The sequence below is a fragment of the Physeter macrocephalus genome, chromosome 1 (assembly GCF_002837175.3).
Source record: "Physeter macrocephalus isolate SW-GA chromosome 1, ASM283717v5, whole genome shotgun sequence".
In the NCBI taxonomy this organism is placed as follows: Eukaryota; Metazoa; Chordata; class Mammalia; order Artiodactyla; family Physeteridae; genus Physeter; species Physeter macrocephalus.
In genome coordinates, this window is record NC_041214.2 from 74,668,637 (window position 1) to 74,695,389 (window position 26,753).

The following is a 26,753-nucleotide window of genomic DNA, read 5'->3' on the forward strand; positions in this document are numbered from 1 at the left end:
GGTGTGAGGTGATACCTCATTGTAGTTTTGATTTGCATTTCTCTAATAATTAGTGATGTTGAGCAGCTTTTCATGTGCTTCCTGGCCCTCTGTATGTCTTCTTTAGAGAGATGTCTATTTACGTCTTCTGCCTATTTTTTGATTAGGTTGTTTGTCTTTTTAATATTGAGCTGCATGAGCTGTTTATGTATTTTGGAGATTAATCCTTTGTCGGTTGCTTCATTTACGAATATTTTCTCCCATTCTGAGGGTTGTCTTTTCGTCTTGTTTGTAGTTTCCTTTGCTGTGCAAAAGCTTTTAAGTTTCATTAGGTCCCATTTGTTTATTTTTGTTTTTATTTCCATTACTCTAGGAGGTGGGTCAAAAAGGATCTTGCTATGATTTATGTCAAAGAGTGTTCTTCCTATGTTTTCCTCTAAGAGTTTAATAGTGTCCTGTCTTACATTTAGGTCTTTAATCCATTTTGAGTTTCTTTTTGTGTATGGTGTTAGGGAGTGTTCCAATTTCATTATTTTACATGTAGCTGTCCAGTTTTCCCAGCGCAACTTATTGAAGAGACTGCCTTTTCTCCATTGTATATCCTTGCCTCCTTTGTCATAGATTAGTTGACCATAGAGGCGTGGGTTTATCTCTGGGCTTTCTATCCCGTACCATTGGTCTATATTTCTGTTTCTGTGTCAGTACCATATTATCTTGATTACTGTACCTTTGTAGTATAGTCTGAAATCAGTGAGTCTGATTCCTCCACCTCCGTTTTTTTCCCTCAAACTGCTTTGGCTATTTGAGGTCTTTTGTGTCTCCATACAAATTTTAACATTTTTTGTTCTAGTTCTGTAAAAAATGCCATTGGTAATTTGACAGGGATTGCTTTGGGTAGTATACATTTTCACAATGTTGATTCTTCCAATCCAAGAACATTGTATATCTCTCCATCTGTTTGTGTCATCTTTAATTTCTTTCATCAGTGTCTTATAGTTTTCTGAGTGCAGGTCTTTTACCTCCTTAGGTAGGTTTATTCCTAGGTATTTTACTCCTTCTGTTGCAATTGTGAATGGGACTGTTTCCTTAATTTCTCTTTCTGATCTTCTGTTGTTAATGTATAGGAATGCAAGAGATTTCTGTACATTAATTTTGTATCCTGCCACTTTACCAAATTCATTGATTAGCTCTAACAGTCTTCTGGTGGCATCTTTAGGATTCTCTATGTATAGTATCATGTCATCTGCAAAGAGTGAAAGCTTTACTTCTTTTCCAATTTGTATTCCTTTTATTTCTTTTTCTTCTCTGACTGACGTGGCTAGGACTTCCAAAACTATGTTGCATAATAGTGGCTAGAATGAATATCCTTGTCTTATTCCTGATCTTAGAGGAAATGCTTTCAGTTTTTCACCATTGAGAATGATGTTTGCTGTGGGTTTGTCGTATATGGCTTTTATTATGTTGAGGTAGGTTCCCTCTATGCCCACTTTCTGGAAAGTTTTTATCATAAATCGGTGTTGATTTTGTCAAAAGCTTTTTCTGCATCTATTGAGATGATCATATGGTTTTTATTCTTCAATTTGTTAATATGGTGTATCACATTGATTGATTTGCATATATTGAAGAATCTTTGCAGCCCTGGGATAAATCCCACTTGATCATGGTGTATGATCCTTTTAATGTGCTGTTGGATTCTGTTTGCTAGTATTTTGTTGCCTATCTCCACTTCATTTAATTGTTTTTCTGGGGTTTTATCTTGTTCCTTCATCTGGTACATAGTCCTCTGCCTTTTCATTTTGTCTGTCTTTCTGTGAATGTGGTTTTCATTCCACAGGCTGCAGAAATGTAGTTCTTCTTGCTTCTGCTGTCTGCCCTCTGGTGGATGAGGCTATCTAAGAGGCTTGTGCAAGCTTCCTGATGGAAGGGATTGGTAGTGAGTAGAGCTCTGGTGGGCAGAGCTCAGTAAAACCTTAATCCACTTGTCTGCTGATGGGTGGGGCTGGGTTCCTTCCCTGTCGGTTGTTTGGCCTGAGGCAACCCAACACTGGAGCCTACCCAGGCACTTTGGGGGGGCTAATGGCGGACTCTGGGAGGGCTCACACCAAGGAGTACTTCCCAGAACTGCTGTTACTAGTGTCCTTGTCCCCACAGTGAGCCACAGCCACCCCCCGCCTCTGCAGGAGACCCTCCAACACTAGCAGGTAGGTGTGGTTCAGCCTGCTATGGGGTCACTGCTCCTTCCTCTGGGTCCCGATGTGCACACTACTTTGTGTGTGTGCCCTCCAAGAGTGGAGTTTCTGTTTCCCCCAGTCCTGTCGAAGTCCTAAAATCAAACCCTGCTAATCTTCGAAGTCTGATTCTCTAGGAATTCCTCTTCCCATTGCCAGACCCCCAAGTTGGGAAGCCTGACATGGAGTTCAGAACCTTCACTCCAGTGGGTGGACTTCTGTGGTATAAGTGTTCTCCAGTTTGTGAGTCACCCACCCAGCAGTTATGGGATTTGATTTTATTGTATTGCACCCCTCCTACCATCTCATTGTGGCTTCTCCTTTGTCTTTGGATGTGGGGTATCTTTTTTGGTGAGTTCCAGAGTCTTCCTGTCGATGATTGTTCAGCAGTTAGTTGTGATTCTGGTGCTCTCACGAGAGGGAGTTGAGCACACATCCTTCTACTCTGCTGTCTTGAACCAGTCTCCTCATTTACTTTTATATTTATTCCATTCTCCCTCTCTTCCTTCTTCATTCCTAACCCAGAACCTGGCAAAAAGTAGGAACTCAGAAAATGTTTGTTGCATGGAAGGGAAGAATAAAAGAAAAAAAGGAAGTTTACTTCTGATGAAAAAAGCCATGTGTCTTCTTTCTTCAAAATATTTTGTCTTTTCAAATTCAGGGGCAGCCTTTTTTTCCCTAGGTGTTAGGGTGTGTGCCCTCGAACACCTTACTTTGGCAAAGAGCCCAAATTCCATTTCCAACCAGCTGAGTTATTTTCAGTTTCTTTGTGGTTCATTCATGCTTTTCCCCTTCATTGACACATTAACATTCCATGGTGAGTGGGTCCTGTTCAGCTGGCAGCCCCTCTCAGCCCCACGCCTCTAAGCTGTACTCACTTCACTAGTTCCCAATTGCCTGCCTCTTGGGGAGCTCTCTGTCATCAGCGTCATCTAGCTGGCAGAGGAGTTGTTTGTTTGCTGTTGTCATACCTAAGTTTTGATAATTAACAACATGAAGCAAACTCAGAGAATGAGAGACCTCTGCTAGAGGCTATCTTCTCTTATATATTCTTTTCAAAAGCACCTGGCTTGTTTTAAGAAAATGAGAGAAATACAGATAATGAAAGAACTGGACAGATCTAATATCTGCTTAATTTGGTATCTTGTTAAAATCTCTCATGTTTATTCTTCTCAAATACCTACACTCATTCCCTCCATGCCCTCTGCCATAGTGACTCTCAATGAGTTTCAAGCTTGATCTTGTTTTGTAGGTAATGAATATATACCTTAACCTCACAAACAGCACTAATCCATGAGCAAATTTAGTAATTAAAAATCTAGCATCTCTAAAGCATGGCATACAAAGGTTTTGTTTATTGGCCTCCAAAAGGAAATCACACATATACACACAACTATTTGTTACAAGGTTAGCATTTCAGGATTGACTTTTGTGCCTTAGGCCCTTAGTAGGTACTCAATAACTCCCCACAGACACACTGTTTTGTTTTGTTTTAGTAGCTCCCTGTTATTTCCAAAAAGACAGCATTTTCCAGATTTTTCTGGTCAACAAATGAAATGTATGTGTTTTTTTTAAAGCTGTGGAAATAGGATAATTCATATTGCGAGGTTATTTATTACCAGCCAGACCCTCATCTTGCTCTACAGGGCTCTGATAATCACCTATTTCAGAAGCCATTAGCCTTCTGTGTGTTATAAAGCACTCTTCACTATAACATGTCTATGCCTTTGTATTCTAGGGGGAGGAATGGTGTGTACTGAAGTAACAGACCTCTGTTGACCAAGTAAGAAAGTCTTTGATGCACAAATAGTTCATTAAACTGCTTTTATTTGATACTGTTGAAATTAAACAGTGTGTGGAATCCCTGCCCAGGTATGGGAACATATAAAACCTTTGAGGATATGTACATTAATTCAAATGCTTAATGTTACTGAAACAGAGACTTATAAGAAAAATGCACACTGAAATAATGTAACAATCAAAGCTTAGGCACTTATAGGAGGACAGCAGGAGCTGGATTTAACTTATTGATTTTAGAACCACTGTTTTATGAAAAGGAGGCAAAATATTGCTTTTACTGTTTTCAGATAATAATGACTGTTGTTGCAAATTATAAAATTTAATTAGCTATATAAATGCCAGAGGAACAAATAGTGTGCTATTGTCTTGATATCTTTCCAGAAATTAGTCTTTTAAATAAATTTGCCATATTAATCATCTAAAAATATTTTTGATCACTGAATTAATAGTTTGCAGACTGTTTTCAGGTACTCATTGCCATAGGTGATTGCTTCTTAATTACTACATGGGTTCTTTCTATTCACTCATATTAATTCATGTTTTCTGGCACAGTCCCAAAAGGCAGCCTTGCCCTATATCTTCTAATTACTTCTATAATTGAATTTGCCCACTTTTTCTAACCTATTTTTTAAACTGACTGTGTTTGTTCATGGTTTATTGTGTCTTTTTTGTGTCAGTTCTCTGCAAGCAGAATGTACATTGATTCTTTCCTCATTTCTCATTAATTTTCAAGAGCTTTGCTGCATGTCTGTTTTTTCAGTCTGTCAGACCTATTGCTGAACCAAAAAAATAAAAAGACTCTTATTATTAAAGGTTAGGTAAAATAGACTGAAGTTAATTAATTCATTAGTAACTCTGAGCCAATTACTGAAGGCTTCTCTTATTTATATACTTGTTAACAAGACAGAAATGAGAAAGGCCAATTACAGGCACATGTCCTTCAGAAGTTCGGCAAGCCCAGAGCTTATGCATTTATTAACACTCCTCCAAAAAAAAATTCAGCTCATCTATCAGATATGTGAAACTACATTAAAAAAATTGTTGACTAACATTCTATTCCATTCTGTTGATAAATTCTAAAGGGTTTCCCCCATCCAGATACCTTTAATATGTCTAATATTACTAAATTCTTCTAAAATTATCTCAAAGAGCATTTCTTAGCCTTAGAGCAATTACAAAAACAGAAAAAAAAAATTTATTCTCTGGTTTTCAGTATTTTCTTCTTTCTAAGCTTTTAATTTCTGAATTGGGACACTTGATTAGCAGATTTTATATACTAGAACCCTTTAAATATGTTCCACTTGATTTTTATTGAATATGCCAAAACTTTACAACATATAGAAAGGCAGGTTTTCCCAGATTTTTCCTGGTGACCAATATAAATAACTGTAACTGCTTCATCCATACAGACTACCTGCACAGTACATACTATAACCATTACTTCCCCTTCCCTGCCTCAAAAATATTTTAATTTAACTGGGGTTGGGAGGAAAGGGGGTTGGTGACTGATTAGTTTTTTATACATCTATATTCTCTTTATAGGTTTGTGTCAGCATGGGACCAACAAATCAACAGAATGAATTGACACTAATGTCTCAATAAATGGACTGGTTGTTTGGCTGAATTAAAACTAATTTTAGTTATGTTTTTTCTTTTTCTTTTTTTTTAAAACTTTTTAAATATTGTATAGATATGGGTTTCCACAGTCAAGTGATGCCAAAATAATGTCAGGGTTATTGCTGCCATAGTTTTTCCTCAGTTCCAAATGTATTAAAATTTAATCGATTGTTTTATAGCATGATAATAACAATCACAGCATTAGAAAATAAGAAAGAATCTCAGCAGATGATTAGTTCAAGTCCTTGATTCTTGGAAGACCAAAGAATAAAAGTTAAAAATATGTAGTGTGCCTTATCCAGGAAGCCTTTCTTAATACTTTCTACATCAGAAGTTAATACTTTCTTAGCCTCCAAATTTTCATACCCTCTTATTTACAACCATTTTATGGACCTTTTCACTTTTTACCCTGCATTATAATAACTTGTATCTTTTTCTCTTCTGAATTATTACTTAATTGAGGAAGTAACTATCTATTATGCACTTTGTAGCCCCAGCAATTAGCACAATGCCTGGGAATTAGTAGGCCCTCAAGAAATATATGTCAGAAGCATTAGGAATAAGGAGTCCATAATCTCCTTTTAATGTGTTCACTGTCTAACCTCCCTCACTCTCTGGGCTAACTAAAGAGTCTCTTGCTTGAAATCAGTTAATGTGTCTTAATTTTATGTGGTAACTACAGTAAATGGATAACAAATGTTGCATTATTAATTCAGAATGTAGGTTTCTCTGCTCAAGATTAAAAATCTATACTAATTTTTCCTCAAATGAACTGTTTCTCATTCCTTTAATTTAATTTAACATGACTAATTTATTTATGACTTTACCAGCCTCCAGTTTGTGACTCTGGGCCAAGACCACACAGGCCCTTGTTACCACTCTTCCCAATTCCATGTGCAGTGACGTCTCGGTATATTCATCAACACCTGTGTGGAACAGAAATTAGATTTCCCAGACTCCTTTACCTTTTACTCATCAGTTCTTCAAACCCCTGCTGCAGTGACTGGTTTTCCTTCTTTTTTTTTTTTTAATATTGTCCCTGCCTTTCTTTCTTTCACACTTCCTTCCTTCCTTCCTTTCTTTTTCCTCTCTTTCTCCTCCCCTTTCTCTCTCTTCCCCCTCCCTCCCTCCCTCCCTTTTTTCTTTCTTTCTGCTTTTTTGAAAAAAGGTACCTCATAGCTATGTCTCCTAATAACAGGACTTCATATGTTTACAATGATTTTCCAGTGTATGAGCTCTTTTCACAGTTATCAACTTATTTGATTTTTTCAGGCTAAATATTATGCAGATGACGAAACTAAAATTCAAAGAAGTTAAATGACTTGCCCAAGGCCACACAGCTAGTTACAATTTCAATTTTTAAATTCCTGACTTGTTTGCCAGAGAGAACAAAATCCAGAAGGCCCCCTTTTCTTATGTAGTTCTTAACTCTTATGTGAGGAAACTACCTAACAATTGGATTTACAGCCAACTAAATGATTTTTCCAGTAATTATATAGGTCATTGTAAGGAAAAGAAATGTGGCCTAGTAGTTTAATGTGCATACATCATGTGAAAATGCATATTTTGATTCAGTAGGTCTGCATTTCTAATGAGTTCTCAGGTGGCCTGGGGGCTGAGGCTGCTGTCCACGGACCTCACTTGCAGTAGTTAGTCCTAGTGGACAGAGTGAGGCTCTGGAGTTGGGGGGACTTGATTCAAGTCCCGGCTCTTCTGTTTACCGTGACTTTGGGCAAGCTATTTAGCCCCTATGAGCCTCGTTTTCTTCATCCTTAAAATGAGGATAGTAATATGTATCTTACTGAAAGCCAAGGGAATTGACTTGCAACGAACTGGCCTTCTTCCTCTCCATACTACTGCCTGATCAATCTTCCTAAGGTCTCCCTCCACTCAGAAACTTTCCAGTGAGCCTCAGTGCCTGGTGAATCATGTACAAACTCCTCCCTTTGAGCCTCAAACCTTCAATGGTATAGCCAAAGTCACCTTTCTAACTTGATCTCTCCTTACTTCCTACTCACACCTTATATGTAACCAACACATTAGATTTCCTATTTCTTCTTCTTGATTCAGCTTTGTTCCACCCAGTCTTCATCATATCTATTTCATTCTTCCTTTAAGTCTGTTTTCCCATCCAGGTTCTTTTTTTTTTTTTTTTTTTTTTTTTTTTCGGTACGCAGGCCTCTCACTGTTGTGGCCTCTCCCGTTGCGGAGCACAGCCTCCGGACGCGCAGCCTCAGCGGCCACGGCTCACGGGTCCAGTCGTTCCGCGGCATGTGGGATCTTCCCAGATAGAGGCACGAACCCGTGTCCCCTGCATCGGCAGGCGGACTCTTAACCACTGCGCCACCAGGGAAGCCCCCATCCAGGTTCTTAATGGGAGTGTTTTCCTACTCTCTATCTTCTCTCATTCCTAACTGCCACACATATCTAGATATGTCTCTCTGGATTTGAATTCTCATAACACTGTTTATATCTATGGATGGTTTCTTTTGTATTATTTCTTATGTTTTAGTTATTTCTACAATGATCCCATATCCTATTAGACTCTAAGTTCCTTGAGGATGGGGATCGGGTATTGTTCAGATATCACAGTAGTAAGACCATAACTTTGGGGCACACAGACCTGGGTACATACCTCGGCTCTACCATTTATCAGAACAAGTCTCCTAACCTGTCTCAGCTCCAGTTTTCTCATCTTTAAAGTAGGGGCCAATAATACCTAACTTGCAGAGTTACTGGGAAGAAATGTTGTACATATAAAATACCTCACACAGTATCCAGCACATAGTAAGAGCTCATGTGAGTGAAACTGAATAGATTAGAACTGACCATGTAAACTCAACAGAACTCAGACATGTATTCTCACATATGAACAACTGAACCCAAGCCCAGGCTTCCAATTTATGCGAACATTTTAACATTTTCTTTTCTGGCTATGTTTATATCAGTGTTAAGTCTTATCAGAATATTCCATATTCAGCCCTCTTCAAATCAAAGTACATTTGTTGATCTAGCTCCCAGTTTTAAAGTGATAATGGAAAGGTAACATAGTATGGTTTTTTAAAAAAATCATATGGTTTACAGTTAAACCTGGGTTTGAATCCAAACTGCCACTCTCTTGCAATTTCCTAATCTCTCCAAACTATAACAATCTCAGAAGTTGGATTTGGGATGTTTTCACTTTCTTCCTTGTATTTGTCTATATTTGGGGGATTTTTTAAAATAAAGAGCATATTATTTCTATAGCCTAGAAACAATAATAATACTATCATGAGTGACGGCAATAACTTTCAATGCTCCAAATCTCCACTTTTGTAAACTGAATTTATATTTTTATATATGTGTGTGTGTGTATATATATATATTTTTTTTCTTTATTTGTTTGTTTGACTGTTCAGGGCCCTTGTGGATTTAAATGTTTTGCTTATTTCAGTAATTGCTAAGGAGCAGTACATTCTTTTTATATTCTTATCAACTAATGTTAAAAACAACTAAATAGGGACTTCACTGGTGGTCCAGTGGGTAGGACTCTGTGCTCCCAGCGCAGGGGGCCCGTGTTTAATTCCTGGTCAGGGAACTAGATCCCGCATGCATGCCGCAGCTAAGAGTCCACATGCCACAACTAAAAGATCCCATGTGCCGCAACTAAGACCCAGTGCAGCCTAAATAAATAAATAAACAAATAAATAAATATTTTTCAAAAACAACTAAATATATCAATAAACTGTATCACCATTCAGTTTAAGATGGGGGACAAATAATTTTTTTTATAACTAAAAGTTAAATTTTGTCAATGTAACCAAATTTCACTCAATGCCTGGACACAGCGTGAGAGATAGAACCAAGTTCTATCTAAACTTAAGGCAGTCAAAGCCAAAGTCACGGCCATAGTCAGTATGTTGCTTTGTTAATGTGGGTAAAGAGGACTTAAAAAAAAAAAAAGAATATGGGGCAAACCTTGTTTTAATCAGGGAGTACATGGAAAGAAAATTAAATGCCTATATTAAAACCTATTCTTTCGGACTACAAATAACATTTTCCCTCAGCCTCAAGAGACAATCATAAAACAATGGCTCATAGTGCTTTTAGAACAGGAACTGAAGTTATATACTGTACATGTATTGTCCTACATAGGAGGAAGGCAATGTTTAAAGCTGCTGTCGTCTCCTGGAAAAAAAAAGAATGGAAAAAAAAACTGGGATTCTTAGTCAAGTATGTATGCATTTTCTGTTTTTCTGTCTTGTGGGTCTTTATTGCTAAAAATATTCTTATGAAATTGCTCTGTGCTTCTTTAAGCTTCATGTGGTCTCGTTTGCTTGTTCTCAAAGCTCAAACCATGACATAGTTATGAAACATCTTGAATTATTAAAAGTAGAGAAATTGTATTTTGTTTGTGAACTGAACAGCAGACCAAGCAATGTATTCGGAAAGAAAGATCTGATTTTGTATAAAAAAATGTTCTTTTTCATTATAAGCTAAAATGATGATTCCAGGACAAGAGACAGAAATTATCACTTGAAAGCTGTAATGTTGACGCTGTCTACGTAGCTGTAAATGAGGGAGAGATTGGTTTCTATTTCTTGGCCTATTTGGCCTTATTGAGTGATCAGATCTTGAAAAGTCACCTTGAGATTTAAGTTACCAGTCTGCAGCATACTGATGATCAACTTAATAACAAAGAGATATTTAATTTCACTTCCTGAGGCATAAACACAAACTGAGACACACGCCATCAAATGGTTAAGAGCATGGGCTTCAATTTAGACCCACATGAATGTCAGCCCTGGGTCTACCCCTTCCTAACCATATGTGATCTTTGGCAACTTAACCTCATGAAGTCTGTTTCCTCATCTGTAATGTGGGGATTTATATCATATTTCATTAGAGTTAAGATGCATATTCTTTCACATTTTAACATCTCTGATATCAGAATACATCTTAGAACTGATGATTTGTCTTGGTTTAAATAGTAAAGCTTTTTTCTTTCTTACTAGTACATAAATTGTGGAATTTACAATCTATGACATTTGAGATTCAACTAATATATACTTCATAGAGTTGTTCTGAGATATAAATAATGATATAAAACCTAGAACCTGGCCCACAGAAGACTCTCAATAAATAATACCCATTAATGTTGTACAGTATGATTTTTCATAATCTCTGGCATTTTCCTGTCCTTTAGTCATAATTTTTTTTTTTTTCCTGTACGCGGGCCTCTCACCATTGTGGCCTCTCCCGCTGCGGAGCACAGGCTCTGGACGCACAGGCTCAGTGGCCATGGCTCACGGGCCCAGCCGCTCCGCGGCATGTGGAATCTTCCCGGACCGGGGCACGAACCCATATCCCCTGCACCGGCAGGCGGACTCTCAACCACTGCGCCACCAGGGAAGCCCTAGTCATAATTTTTATTTGCCAAAACTGGAAGTTAGTTTCTTTGCAAAATTCTAGTGTTGGAATAGTCTGCCTACTGAATTGTTCATCAAATTTCCACTAATTTCTCTGGCAGCAAGATGTTGACCCTAAGGGTATATAAATCTGAAATACGATCAAAATAAAGGTTTGTGAAAGTCCACACTGATTTGTCAGATTAAGTTGTCTGCAGACAAAAAGAGGAGTAAAGAGTGAGCATGCTTCACCAGCTCCTGGCCCATGGTTAGCACTACAGCAGTGTTGTAGAGAGGCGGCAGCAGGCACAGAATGGTTAAAGAGCATAGATTCTGAGCTAGACTGGCTGAGTTCAAATCTTGGCTCTTCTGTTTACAAGCTGTGTAACATTGGACAAGTTACTTAACCTCTCTGTGGCCTCCATTTCCTCCTAGGGTTGTTGTGAAAATGAAATGAGAGCTGTCTATAGAGAATGCTTTGTAAGTTTGCTATTATTGAAAATACACCCTTCTTGTGTTTAAGTTCCTTTAAAAGGTCTGAGTTTTCTGATACTAAAAGGGAATATTCTAATCAATTTACTTTTCAAGAAGGTGACTCTTATAATTCTATTAGAGGCTTATATATAAATATATGTTTATATGTTATATAAAACATATAACACACAAACAGTGCCTCTGAGGTATTTGTAATCATGTGACCCAACTGATAAAACTAGTCTACCTATCAGCAAACACATGATTAGAAAAAAAATCAAATAAGTCTGAGGTTGCTTCCAACAGCCTCTGGGGTGTCCGTATAATATCTTGTTATGGCTTAAAATTCAGTATAATATAGGTCAACCTGTACCCGTTATGATTAAGAATTTTAAAATGGATGGCCTCCTTCTAACATTTGTTCACTTGTAACCTATATTATTCTAATTTTTTATACTTGTGAACATGACTGTTGTGCCTAGAACAACTATGGCCATCAAGCAAGTATCTCTAAGCACTGAGATTGGGCATAGCTTTTAACTTATTGATCACACATTTAAATATAGAGAATAAACTCTGAAATGAAATAAAGCTTACCAATAGTTAGTCATTATTTTTTGAGTGGTAATTATGTGGTAATTCACTTGAATAATTATAATCAGTATTATTTTTTCATAACCAAAGCACATTTTTAGCTTTTCTCTTTCTCTCTGTTCAATTTGTTCACTCTCTAATGTCTGTCATTAGTGTCAATATCAAGAGACTACAGCACAGTGTGTTAGAATTTTGGTGTCCCAACAACTTGGCTCCAAAACCCAGTCTGACACTCAATTAACCCCCAAAATCTTTGATAAGATTCGCTCTTGCTCATGTCATAGGTCTGATAAGGGCTGGGTGGCCTTCCTTTATCCTGTAGCTCTGCTATCTAATGCATGCTTTCCACAGTCATCCTTGTAGGGAAAGCAGAACGTGGAGGGAACCAGTCCTGGAAATGACTTATGTCACTTCCATCCAATTCCATTAGCTAAAACACAGTCACATGACTCGAACCGAATTACAAGGGAGGCTGGTAAAGACCAACTTCCTACTTGCCCAGTTAGAAAAAACTGTGTGGTGAATACACACTATTTGAATTCTGGCAGCATTCTCTGCCAGAAAAAATAGTGTGGTGAATACACAGCATTTTCTCTGCCACAGTAATACATTTTCTCTGTATTACTTTAAGCAAGTTACTTAACCTCTCAGAGCCTCAGTTTTCTCATTTGCAAAGTGGTGGTAATAATACCTATCTCGCAAAGTTGTTATGAGGATGAATGAGGAAAGGAGTGTACAGCATGTGGCATATGATAAGTACTCCATAAAATTGTTATGTTTTATTACGAATAATCAATAGTTTCTCCCTAAAACACATACATGCATAGAACCCAAGCCATTAGCACCCAAGTTCTTTGGTCCTCACTGGTTTAGCTCTCTACTGATCATCTAGCTCCTGCCCAGCTTGCTGGGAGTGCAGGACTCAAGGCAGCTGAGACTCCTGGCCACGGGACTGATGTCAGTTATAAGGGTCATACTACAGGAACTGGGGTAAGGAGAAACCAAAGCCAGAGCAGTACACTGAAAATGGGCTCTATGTTCTCCAGGAATCTTGGAGGGGGAGACTGAGGGGATGAATTAAAGGGGTGGAGGACAGAGGGGAGAACTCACCAGTTGTGTCAACTTATGCTCGAATGGACCCCAAGTCCCAAGATGGCAGCTGCAAGAAAGGGGAAAAAATGAACACATACTGAGTACTTACAATGTAGCAGGCATCATTCTGGGGCTTTCACACAAGTGACCTCATTTAATTCTCACAAAGATCCTTAGGTAAGAAACATTAATCCCTGTTTCCAGTATGGTCAAAATAACTCACCCAAATTTACATAGCTAGTAAGTGACATAGTTGGGATTGGGTCTTCAAAATCCTAATGCAGTGCTCTTTGTACTACACCACCACTTTACATCTCCCAGTGATGCTGAATTGTGCTGAGGACAAGCAGATCCGAGAATAAACAGGAAGCTTATCCTCCTCAGGAGAGCAGGAAGTAGATCTGCTAACCTCCTCAAGCAATCCCCTCTACCCCTACTTCTCACATGACCAGAACAGCTTAGAGTACAATGGGAGAACCCTCCCAAACACAAACAAATATACCCCTATCTGCTTGCTAATATTTGAAATTAATTTCACTGAGGGAGGCAATGAGTTTGTGGATGGGTTTCCATTAACATGTATGTGATATCATTTCTTTTGGGGGGCACACAGAGGGTGGAATGATTTTATTGAGTAGAGCAAGGACTTGGATGGAGAAAACTGATTAAACCAAGGCCACAGCTCCTTGATTTCACTGGACAATGACCCAGAAGAACTTCTGAGTCCTCTGTAGCCATGTAAACCTAGAATATGGTGGGAACGAGTTCCATAGAACAGTCTCACAAAATGAACCCTGAGTACCATGCCATAAAGTACCCTCAGGGTATCCAAATATATTTAGACAAACCAAAGGATTAGGGACTTGGCATTCTACAGGAACAATATGAAGACAGAATTACATCTGCAGCTGTATAACTGAAATGAATATAAGACCAGGTTTTTCCAATCTGTCAAAATAAATTTACTTGGAATTGTGAGCAGCATGAACTCTGTAAGTTATAGTCTCTGCCTCTATTTTTAACACATGTTAGGATTCTACCTACTGATTTGGGCTGATTCTATTCTACTGAAGTATAGTTCATAAGATGCTCAACATCACTAACGATCAGAGAAATGCAAATCAAAACTACAATGAGGTACCACCTCACGCCGGTCAGAATGGCCATCATTTAAAAGTTCACAAATAACAAACGCCAGAGAGGGTGTGGCAAAAAGGGAATTCTCCTACACTGTTGGTGGGAATGTAAGTTGGTGCAGCCACTGTGGAAAACAGTATGGAGGTTCCTCAGAAAACTAAAAATAGAATTACCATATGATCCAGCAATCCCACTCCTGTGCATATATCTAGACAAAACTATAATTCAAAAAGGTACATGTACGCTTATGTTCATAGCAGCACTATTCACAATAGCCAAGACATGGAAACAACCTAAATGTCCAACGACAGATGAATGGATAAAGAAGATGTGGTACATATATACAATGGACTACTACTCGACCATAAAAAAGAACGAAATAATGCAGTTTGCAGCAACAAGGGTGCAACTAGAGATTATCATACTAAGTGAAGTCAGAAAGAGAAAGATAAATACCATGTGATATCTCTTACATGTGAAATCTAAAATATGACACAAATGAACCTATCTATGAAACAGAAACAGAATTACAGACATAGAGAACAGACTGGTAGTTGCCAAGGGGCAGGGGGTTGAGGAAGGGATGGAGTAGGAGGTTGGGGTTAGCAGATGTGAGCTTTTATATATAGAATGGATAAACAACAAGGTCCTACTGTATAGCAGAGAGAACTATATTCAGTATCCTATGATAAACCATAATGGAAAAGAATATTAAAAAAAGAATGTAGGGCTTCCCTGGTGGCGCAGTGGTTGAGAGTCCGCCTGCCAATGCAGGGGACATGGGTTCGTGCCCTGGTCCGGGAAGATCCCACATACCGTAGAATGTATATGTATAACTGAATCACTTTGCTGTACAGCAGAAATTTATACAACATTGTAAATCAACTATACTTCAATTTAAAAATAATAAAGGGAAAAAATACAGATGGTAGTACAAAAATATTAAAAATAACTATACTTTTTAAGTTAAAAAAAAAATAGTTCATGACCCAAGATGCCTCTCTCACTTGCAATATACTTTAGGACTCCTTTGTCATTTCTGTGAAATGGTGCCTTCCTTACTATTACTTTTCACGGATACTACTTAGAACAGGGTTTTCACAGTCTACATTGTACTGAGATGCAATTCAGTATAGTGATTAGTGGTTTTGTTTGAACCCAGGCTTCATCATGTACAAGCTGTCTAACTTTGGGCAAGTTATTCCTGTGTGCCTCAGTTTCCTCATCTGTCAAATTTGGAGGTTAATAGTGCTACTTCATAAGTTTGTTTCAAGGATTAAATAATTTAATATATGTAAAGCAATTAGAAAAGTGACTGACACGTGATAAGAGCCCAATTCTCTAACAGGGACCTCAAGGATGAGGGAAAGGGCCTGGGGGAGAGAAAATCCAAGCTGTAAACACTTTTATATCATGCAGTGGGAATGGAGAAGTGGTTAAAATTTGTCTCACTGGTCTATGTTTCAACATTTCAGAAACAAAGACCACTGCTTCTCAAATTTTAATGTGCTTATGAATCACCTGGAGATCTTGTTAAAATGAGGACCCGTCTGTTAGGTCCAAGGTGCAGGTTGAGATTCTGTGTTTCTAACAGGCTTCTAGGTGATGCTGCTGCTGCTGGTGTGCAGACCTCACTTTGAGGAACCAGAGTCTAGAGAACACCTATTCTAATTGCCACAAAGGCTCTTTCTCTAGGACAAGAAAACTCTCCAGGAATCTTCCTTTAACTTAGTTTCTTTTGTCATTTTGGTCATGGGTCAATAACATGTTTGAAAATAAGTATTGATTCTGAGGAAAAAGGCGTAGATATTCTATCTTGAATTACATAAAATATTTTTAATCCTTAAGCATTTGATGATTTTTCCCCTTAGGATCCAAAATTGGCTTCTCCTTTCTGTTCATTCATTACAAACTAAAGGACTGAGATGTTTTTTGAGGTAGATAAAATGTCTCCATCTGCTTTCCAAATAGGGATGGGATCAGAAAAACCAAGCATCCTCTTGCCAAACGGTGACCTTCGCCAAGCAACCAGTTCTTTAACTCTAACCTCATGCACATTTCAAAGGAAATGTAAACCACATGTTTGTGTTCCACTGACAAATCATTGACATTTCTCATAAAAAGGTTTTTGATTGTTTAGGAGCTTCAAACTACCAGGCAGTGTTTTGCTAAGACCAAAGTTGCGCCTTAGCAAACAGCTAAGTTGAACAGCATTCAGATCTGAAAAGTCTAAATCCAGTCAAATTACCCTTTTTGACCTCACAGATTCAGGGTAAATTAATTTTTAATCATTTAGTCAATTTCTTCACTATCTTCTATAGATACTTCCTCATAGAAAGTTAGGATAGTCAGAGACTTGAACCTGTGTGTGTGTGTGTGTGTGTGTTTGTGTGTGTGTGTGTGTGTGTGTGTTTTAAAATATGTCTACAAGCAAAATCAACAAGCATCATTTCTAATCTTTTCTGAAGCCAGCAAAAAGCCCTCAGGAGAGTGATCCATATCCCACCATCAAGTCACCTATGACTAATTCTTACTTCTAATTCCACCGAGATTAAGCCAGAGTCTTACAGGAGGAGTGGGCAAACTTTTTCTGTAAATACCCATTAGTAAATATTATAGGCTTTGTGAGTTATACAGTATATTAGTTTGCTAGGGCAGCTGTAACAAAGTACCACAAACTGGGTGGCTTAAACAACAGAAAAGTGTTGTCTCACAATTCTGGAGGCTAGAAGTTAAGATCAAGGTGTCCGCAGGGTTGGTTCCTTCAGAGGGCTGCAAGAATCTGTCTCATGTCTTATCCCTGGCTTTTGGTGGTTTTTGTCAATCTTTGGCATTCCTTGGCTGCATTACCCTTATCTCCGCTGTCATCTTCACGTGGTGTTCTTCCTGTGTACATGTTTCTGTCCAAATTTCCCCTTTTTATAAGGATACCAGTCATATTGGATTGGGGCCCATTCTCCTCCAATGTGACTCCATCCTAATTTAAATGATTACATATGCAATGACCCTATTTCCCCAAATAAGGTCACGTTCTGAAATAATGGGGGTTAGGACTTCAACATATGGGTTTGGTGGGGAGGGAAGAACACATTTCAACCTATAACATGTAGTATCTGTCCTAGCTACTCAACTCAGCTCTTGTAATACAAAATCAGTCATAGAAAATCCATTAAAAAATGGGCATGGCTATGTTACAGTGAAGTTTTACTTAGGAAAACAGGTGGCAGGCAGGCAAGCACTAGTTAGACGAGCCTAGTTTTAGAGTATCTCTGATCCTTTCTGAATATGAAAGAAACCAGGAAGAGATGTGGCACTTGGCAAAAAAGAGAAGAAAAACCTTTCCAACTTTTGAGAATATCTACTTTATATTTTATATTCTAGTCACAATGTTTTACATTAGGCTTTAATATGTTATGTTTATATTCAGATATAACCTGAGTTAGTATACATAGTTTCAATTAAGCAAACTGTTATAAATTTTATAATGATGACTCTAGTTATCATCATATACTTTGTCTTTGGGCTGTTACTAAGTTCTAGAATGACAGAGAAATAGACCTTTCCATTTAACATTATGCTGCATGCTTTGCTTTTTAGTATGAATTGTCCAAAAACATTATAATTATTTGTGATTTTTAATCCCATTAGAAATGTGTGTACATTTATCCTCATGAATACATTTGTATATTCCTTTCCATATAATTAATATTTCTAGAATGCCTACATGCACTATATTTGGTTGTGTACAATGAGTCCTGGACAAGGCACAAACATTTTCTCCAGGAATTTACTCTGTCCTGGAAGATATATACAAAGGAAATAGATAATATAGTAACAAATATTCAAACATCATCCAAGATTCACATATATACCTGCCAAGTAGGGGGGATTGCTTTGTCCTGCTTGAGTTCATATACATGCATATATATGTGAACCTTGCATCTTCACTTACGGAACCTTAAATGGAACCAAATTAGACAGTTCTGTAGAGTGTCATAGATGTAAAAGTGCTTTAAAAAGCTTTCATAGAAAGCTTAAAAGTTGACTATGTAGTAAAGAAAAGATATCAATCAGCCACATACTATATATTTTATAACAGTAGCAGAGGTCATGCTCCCACTTATATTAAAACATAGACTGGGCTTATTAATGTCCTTTTATATTAAGACACTGGGCCTCTGGAAAACCCTGGCACTCTTCCTCTATATGGTTATAAAGATGGCTAGAGTTAGAGGCCAGCATCTGCTTTAAATTTTAAGGGAACAGATGTGCAAGTAGTGAGTGGTCTTATTGAGGATGAAACAAACCCAGTCACAGGTATCAGAATTGGATGTTGGGGGCTCATTCATCTTCAGCAGAGGTGCCCCACAAAATCACTTACTTGGAGTGCCCCAAGATTGGCCTTGTATTAGGATCTGAAAGAAAATACCCACTGGATTTTACCAATTATAAAATAGGTCAAATTTGGGGTCCAAAAAAGTGGACCATATGCCTTTAATCAGGTTTGTTACCTAAAAGGTTTTCAGTTCAGACAGAAATTTTCAGAGAAAGTGTCAGCTATGATGATATATATATAAAATGCTATATGACCTGTAATGTCAGATATATGTGGCTTTAATAATTTTAACTATTTTAGGCCCAAAGAAAACTTATAAAATCATAATTAAAATGCAGTTGTTCTCTTTATAATTATAGAAACACCACTGCATTTCCTGACTACTATACCCATGACCTTCAATAATACAAGCCAAAATCTGCCTTTACACATACAGTGGATTTCATAACCACACATAATTGACTTTTACTGCCTGAAATAAGATTTGAGCTCAAGGAATAAAACTAGAATTTATTCTACAAATAAGACAGTAGAACATCCCTAAATTTTTTTTTATTCTGGAAATTCTTTTAATCTCTTGGATTCCCTAGTCTATAGTTTAGAAGCAACTTCAACTATCCTAAGAATTTTGTACACATTTGTTTGGATATGGGGCAGTTTCTCTCTTCTCCTTCTACTTTTCCTAAAATAAAGGAAACGGACATCCATCTTCCCACAGAACTAGAAAAAGAGAATGGAATTAAATGACTTTTTCTTCTCAACACTTTGCAAACTTTAAAAAAATGAAGCACTACAGTGCGTCAATGTAGAATAATGATAATATTAATAATGATGGTGTCGATGATGATAATGATGAATTAGACAATATAATTCTCTTCTTATTCTAAGTGTGAAAACTGAAGCAAAATGATGAAGTGCCTTTCCCAAGATCAGTGGCTCCACAATTAGAACTTGGGCTTTTCCTCCTTTCACACCTCTTCTTCTGAACAAATATCACTAATGTTCATCCTCACCAGGAGAAAACCATACTGGCCCACTCAATGGCCAATTAGAATAAATTGTAAATTAGGACAAATATGATAGGTAATACAAAAATCAAAAGCTCTCTAAAGAAAAGGAACAAAAAACCTGAATAAATAAGCTTAACGGTCCATTGTTTATGGGGAAAATGATGAAATTATCATCAAAATATTCTATGAATTGAGAATGAAAATACATTTTTATGTGGAAAGATTTTACAAAAAAAAACTACCTAGAAAAGTAAGACTCTTCTAGGACAGGTATCAGTTTTCATAAAAGGGGCATTAGTCTGTGTCTGGTAAGAGAAAAAAAATGCTTTGTGTGAATCTTGGTAAATTGGTTAATTAAGATTCTTCATACTAACCCATATTTAAGGGAATGTTTGTGACTCTGCTAAGCATCTGGACATTAAAACTGTGTCCACACAGGAGCGTGTTCCAATTATCCCCGAACTGGCCCCACAGAGTCTCAATCATTCAGGTGAAAACACCCCTTTTCTTTAAGAGCAATTTTAGGGACACAGGTTAACAGTAAATACTATAATGCTTCTTTTGCCCTGAAAAAAAAAAAAAAAAACTAGTCTAAATATCAATCTGCAGATGCCAAACCTGTGTTTAAACAAAGTGCCAATCTGCTCCCCCATCAAAACTCTGGGTGAGGTATTGTTTCCACATTCAGGGACATTAGCCCAGCAATGCAGGAAAAAAATCTTCATTTGGACAGTGCATCTTTCAGACATTCCCTTCTTTTATTGATTTGTTTTCTCCTGCCCCTTTTCTCCTTCTTTTGTTTCCTTATCATAGCTTCAGGTTATTACGTGCAAAGTATTGATGGGAATGGATGGTTTTGGTCGATGGAGAGCTAATGCATCCCTAATCCCACTATTGTTATAGAGTTATGCTTTACTCTGGTCTCTGATGGGGGAAAAGGTGCAAAGCTGTTGATCCTAGTTTTATTTGTCACAAACCCATCCATCAATCAAGCGCAAGCATGTCTGAATGCTGAATGACATGTGGGTCTCAGCTGAAAAAATTCGATAACACTGTATTGTCAGGTCTCTCACTCTTTTTTTGATAAGAAATACATTTGACTGAAATAGATAAGCATGCAACTACTAAAGACTTGAAGAGAGAAAGTGACATATTGGCACCAAAGGTTATATATCTTTGGTATTAATGATACTTATGAGTAAATAAAATGGGAGGGGGCAGCTACAGCTAGAGACATACAACATCCCTAAGGCTTGGTTATGTTTAAGCATTGTCGCTCTACTATTATTATTCGGATTTTCAAATATTAATCTGACTGTATTTCACAGTTGGCTACCCTGGTTAAAATGTAAGCAAATGTGCATTTGGTGAAGGTGGTGAGGTGCAGGGAATCAAATATCACTTGGTTATACTGCTTTAAACAATTCAGATAGATCCTTTTTTGTTATGTATCGTAGGTAAACCCATGGAACATTTTTGTGTATATATGAACTCGTAAGTTCACAACTGTCTCCTCTTGTGAGTGAAAGCATTTGGGGGGGAAAAAAAGCTTTAATTATTTTAAACTGGAAATATATATGCATGTCATTTTAATAGTGACTTAACTTATAATTACAGTCTTAAAAATGGTTTTTGTGTATCCTTTTCATACTTAGTTACTAAATTAGGTACTTTAATACATTATGAAAGCCTGTCTTTTCAGTTATATACAATTTTCTATTCATAGTTATTTCAAGATAATTGCATTTGGAAATAGTTAAAGCATTAAAAACAACACTAGTATAATGTAATTTTAGGGGCAAAATTAATCAACAAATCAGAACATTTTAAAAACCATTTTATTTTCTTGTCATAACATTTTAGAGAAGACAAGTATTTTTTAAATGACCTAAAAAAGCCCATCAAGAAAGGTAACAAAAAGATAGTCCTCAATTAGAGGGCACTAAGATGAATGTTTTGTAGCCGTAAGTATCACCACACTATGAAAGTAAGCTATTTTTTCTCTATTCAGTGACTGGGGGCTAAAAAACTGCAAAAAAATCAATGTGGAAATGCTTTAGATTTGTGGGGTAAATTACATGTGCTTGGCCGCTCCATTGTATTTGCCCTATATTCTATACAAGATACTTTAGATGGAACTGTCACATAATACATATACTTTACATTGATTTTTATAGATTTAACAGAACTTGAATTGAACTCCATAATAAGCAAGAGAAACTGTATCTCCTTCAAATCCCTAATACCTGGATTATTCTTAAAATTCACTAAATAGTAACTCCCAATTTTAAATTCATGGTGAGAGACGACAAAAAAAAAAAAATCAAATTTAATTCCTAATGCGCCTCACTTTCTGTTTTGCTTCTCTTATTGACATTTTTATCTCAACTTCACCACCTCTTTAAAACCATGTTAATTCTTAAAGATTTCCCAGGAGGGCCCATGAACCAGCAAACGGGAGCCAATCGAACCTTTGAGAGTTGCTAGAAGTTCCAAACAATGACCTTTCTATTGACTATTCTCTTGGATTTCCAACTTGCTTTAGTTTGGCCTCAGTTTGCAGTGATGTCTAGGCTGCTGTGAATTCTGATCCCATTCAAATAAAGTATCTGAAGCCACCATAAGGTTCAGGGAGTCCATGGTTATCCCAAGGGCAGCCTCTCCTAGCCAGACACTACCTATGAGGCTCCAAACAACCCTAGTTGAGAGAGAAGCAATTCAGTCCCTAGTCAGAAAAATACTACGAGGTTGTTCCAATCAACTCTGGATATCCAGGTCCTGGGCTCTGGACAGAACTATAACTTAGTCTCTACATACTCTTAGAATAAGGATTTGTTGAATCTACGGTGACCTTAGTTCCACAGTGGGTCTCCAGAAAGAATATGGACTTTGTAATTTTACTCATGATGATAAGAAACAATAGCAACATCAAGAATACAGGGAACCATCTTGAGATTTGGTGGTATTAAGGACTCATTCCATCCAGAAATGCCTTGGGAAGAAGGATGAAATGTGGGATAAAGGAGATTTATGTTCTGGTGGTATTTTGAAACATTTCTGAAATATTTTAGAAAATATTAAATTTTATAAATAAGAAATGAAGTCACATTGATAATGCCATAACCCACAAGTAGCATTTGGTGCTTTTCTATAATATATATGTGATACAATGAAATATTGAGACATTAATCAATTGGTCTCATGGGAATATCTTTAATATGGTTAATTACATATTAATAATCCTATTCCAAATCTCCTCTGATTAAAGAAAGATCATTAAGAGAAGGTCTATTATTTACAAGTGACTTGAAACCAATATTTTCACATAAATGAATGTTAAAGATAGCCAAGATATTAAACAATATCTATTTTCCCATGGGACACAGAATTTTGAACTCTATTCCAATGGTGAAAGGATCTAGAAACAGTTTTTTTCCAATGACTATGAGATAAAGTTCTAATGACTTCTGCTAGCCCTACTTAGCACAACAACTGTGTGTGTGTGCGTGTGTGTGTATGTGTGTGTGTGTGTGTGTGTAAAACCATTCACTCTGGAACATTTATTATAGTTAATATTTCAATCAAACCTTTATTTAAATGGGAACAAAATAATATTGGGAAAAGAGAAAGATATGTATAAAGACAACTCTAAAACTCTACTAAAGAACACAAGAGAAGATTTTTTTTAATGGAAAGATATACCATTTTTCTGATTGAGAAGACTCAAAATGATATACAGATTCTTTCCAAGTAAATGTATAAATTTAATATAAACAAAATAAGAACGCTAATACCATTTTTAACCTTAGAGAGTAATTCTAAAGTTTACTTGGAAGAATAAATGTGTGATAATAGTCTAAAAAATGTTAAGAAATTTGAGAAAGGTCTTTTTCTACCAGATGGCAAAGTATACGGTAAAGCTTCCATAATTAGTGTGTGTTCTAGGAATCTGTATCCCTTGGGTCTCCAGTTATGATGATGTTCACTCTTACATTGTAGTTTTCTGTAGTCTAAATCACTTTCCAAACCCCAAAGGGGAGAAAATAGGCAGAGCAAAAATATATTTCTTATGTTTCTTAGCTGTGACTTTTTTAAGCGATAAAATTACTAAAAGGAATTATATGAAAATATTTATTTAACCTTGCTAAGGTTAAGTAAAAGCCAGAAACTATAAAGGAAATTTCTGACAGCTTTAACTTTATGACAAAATAACAGCAACAAACTTCTATATAGCAAATAACACTAAGAAAAACTGAAAGAAAAATGGTTGGGGGAGTTCAGATGGCTACAGCATCTCTTAGGGAGAAATCCATTAACATGTACATTTAAAATGCAGATACTCTGTACCCCAGCAATTCCATTTACAAGAGTTTATGCCAAGGAAATAATTGTATACATTGTCAATTATGTGTGTAAAAGGATGTTCAGTGTGGCATTTTGTGTTTATAATTGCACATAAAAGAGGGGACACTAAATGTCCTTCAGTAAGTAAATGGTTCAATAGATCATTGTGCTTCCATATAATGGAATACTATATAGCTGTTAAGATGGATAGTATTAAAATTAACCTCTGCTGAGTTCCACTGACAAAACTCTAAGTTAAACACAATATCTCATTCAATCCTTTCAACAATGCTTTGATGTAGCTATAATTAGAATTCTCATTTTAAACATGATAGGGCTAAGACTTAGGTTAAGTGGCCCAAAAACATATAACTGTCTCACTCCAAATCTGGAACTTTTAGAAGATCTGGATGTACTGACACAGAAAGATATTAGTGAAATACTAATATGAAAAAGGGAAGTTGAAGAATAATATATAATGTGAATAGAATAATAAGAATATAAATGTGAAGCAGTCACATTTATATAAATAAATGTAAAAATCTAATAGGGAGAGAGAAACTTAAAATGGTGGTCTCTAGACGGATGGGTCTTTTCTACTTTCTTTTTACGTAACTATATTTTCTGATTTTTCAGCAAGGAACACATATTGCACTTTTTAAAGTAATTAAACTAAATAATTCTAAGATAAAATAGTGTTTTAGAGCAGTGAAGATTATTATTCTAGCAAAGGTAATTATTTAAAATGAAGTGTTTTGAGACTCCCTATGGCTTTGCCTAAAGAACACGTTCCCATAAATAGATGCTGTGTAAGTTAGAATATAAAAATTCAGCTGCCCTTTTCCAATGATCAAAAACTGATATACCAGTGGAGAGATGAAAATGATTTCTCTCTATTGTCTAATTACCTAGAAGTTCAGGTACTGTTTTAAAGCACATAGGAATAAATATTTTTGAGCAAGCTAATATGATTTTTTTTTTGACAAAAAGGATGAACAAAGCAAGCTACTTTAAACCTACTGTCTTCATTTTTCAAAAAGCATCCTGTAAGGTTAGTCGTACATTTCTCCAGACAATGTACTTATCTAGGGGATCCCTAGTGCAGTGAGTGGGCTGAGCCTGCCAGATCAATACAATGAAATCTGCACTTGTCACTTCCAGGGGTGTAGTTCTTGAGACAAAATCACCATCAAACATGAACCTTCAACCAAACCATGATCTTATCAAACACCCCTACCACTTTTATTTTCTCTCTTATTATTTTATTCCTTTTTTTTTTAGTGAAATCAAGTTAAAATGGGTATCAGGAGGAAAACTTGAAGGCATTGTAGCAAGACAATGCAGTTCTACTTTCTCAATTGGAAGATGTGCTAAGTGGGACCCAATGTATGGAATTACTCCCTTCATAAGTGAGTTTTCATTAGGATAACTGGTATCATGTACACATGGTCTCCATTCCACTCACTCCATCTAGACCAGTTTGAACCTAAGCTTGTCTTGTATCTGGTAAAAAAAAAGTATCTCACAGCCCAACAGATTCTAAGAAACAAGAGGGCAAGAAAAAAGTCTTGACAATTACTCTTGAATACCAAGATCTTAAAGCTCAAAGTGTCTGGCATTCCAATGAACAGACCCACACAGACGGAGTCCAACACAATCAGCACTGCCATGAAGGTACAGTAATCATGTACCTTATCAATTCTAACTCTTTTAACAATTAAAGCGGTGTTATTAATAATTATTAATTATGTATAATTATAAAAATTATTAACCCAGGATAGTCCTGGAAAACAGATGTATAGCCACCCTACCTAAAGGCAAGAAAGAATAAAAATAAGATTTGGAGCAGAGGTAGTGGTGGGTAAGGAGATATGGACAAACATTACTTTTCTGCATTTAACAGACAATGTTTGATAAGTATATTTATAAAATCTGCCCACTGTTACAGCTTGATAGGACTTTGGTAAAGTATTTAAAAACATACCTCATTTGACTTACTCAGCAAGCTCAGCTATATGGACTACAGCCTACAACTGAGTTTCTGAGTGGCAAAGCACACCCACTAACATTCATATGCCTAAGAAGAGAAAAAAGAGAAGCCCCTCAAAACTTCCCTCAGAGTTTACTCAATCTTCCATGAAATGTAATCCATTAACACATTCATTTAACTAATGCCAGCCATGCTCTCTAGAAATAAAAGTTGCATATCAGGAAATATAATGGGCCTGGCACACTCATAAGCAGCAGAGAACCGGATCGCCTCATTATTAGAGGATAGACAGAAGAATCCCAAAGCGTAGTCTCTATGGCCTATAAAACTATAGCCTCTAAAGATGTCACTGTTCTACATCACAGTGAAATAACTGATGTTCATCATTATGATCCTGAGTCGAGAAGAAAGTTGTAATTTAAGTAGAGAAGCAGTATAGTGACATTGAAAGAACACTGACAACAGAGTCAGAAAGACCTAGGATATAGTCCTAACTCTGCCATTCACTAGCTTCGTGACCTTGGGTTAATTATTTAATCCCTCTAAGCATTATAAGCATTAGCATCATCTGCAAAACAGGAAGAATACATACCTAAGGATGATAATAATGATGAAGTGGATCATGTTTTTAAAAAGTCTAGCACTGTGCCTGCCCCAACCACTTTCTGGTCCACTAGTCTGTGAGGATTGCTACTCATATTCTTATTCTTGCTTACATGACCCTGCCTGGATATTTGATTTTTATGCCATAATAAGTGTTCAATA

The 26,753-nt window shown here is 36.7% G+C and overlaps 1 long non-coding RNA gene across 2 annotated transcripts in view; it reads right to left on the bottom strand.

The window, feature by feature from the left end:
- The window catches only part of LOC102974681 (uncharacterized), a 91,231-nt gene that overhangs the window by 31,569 nt on the left and 32,909 nt on the right, over positions 1–26,753 (bottom strand). For both annotated transcript variants that reach the window (XR_449189.3, XR_008616996.1), the window contains exon 2: positions 13,190–13,238. This is a non-coding gene — a long non-coding RNA (uncharacterized lncRNA). The remainder of the gene's footprint in view (positions 1–13,189; positions 13,239–26,753) is intronic.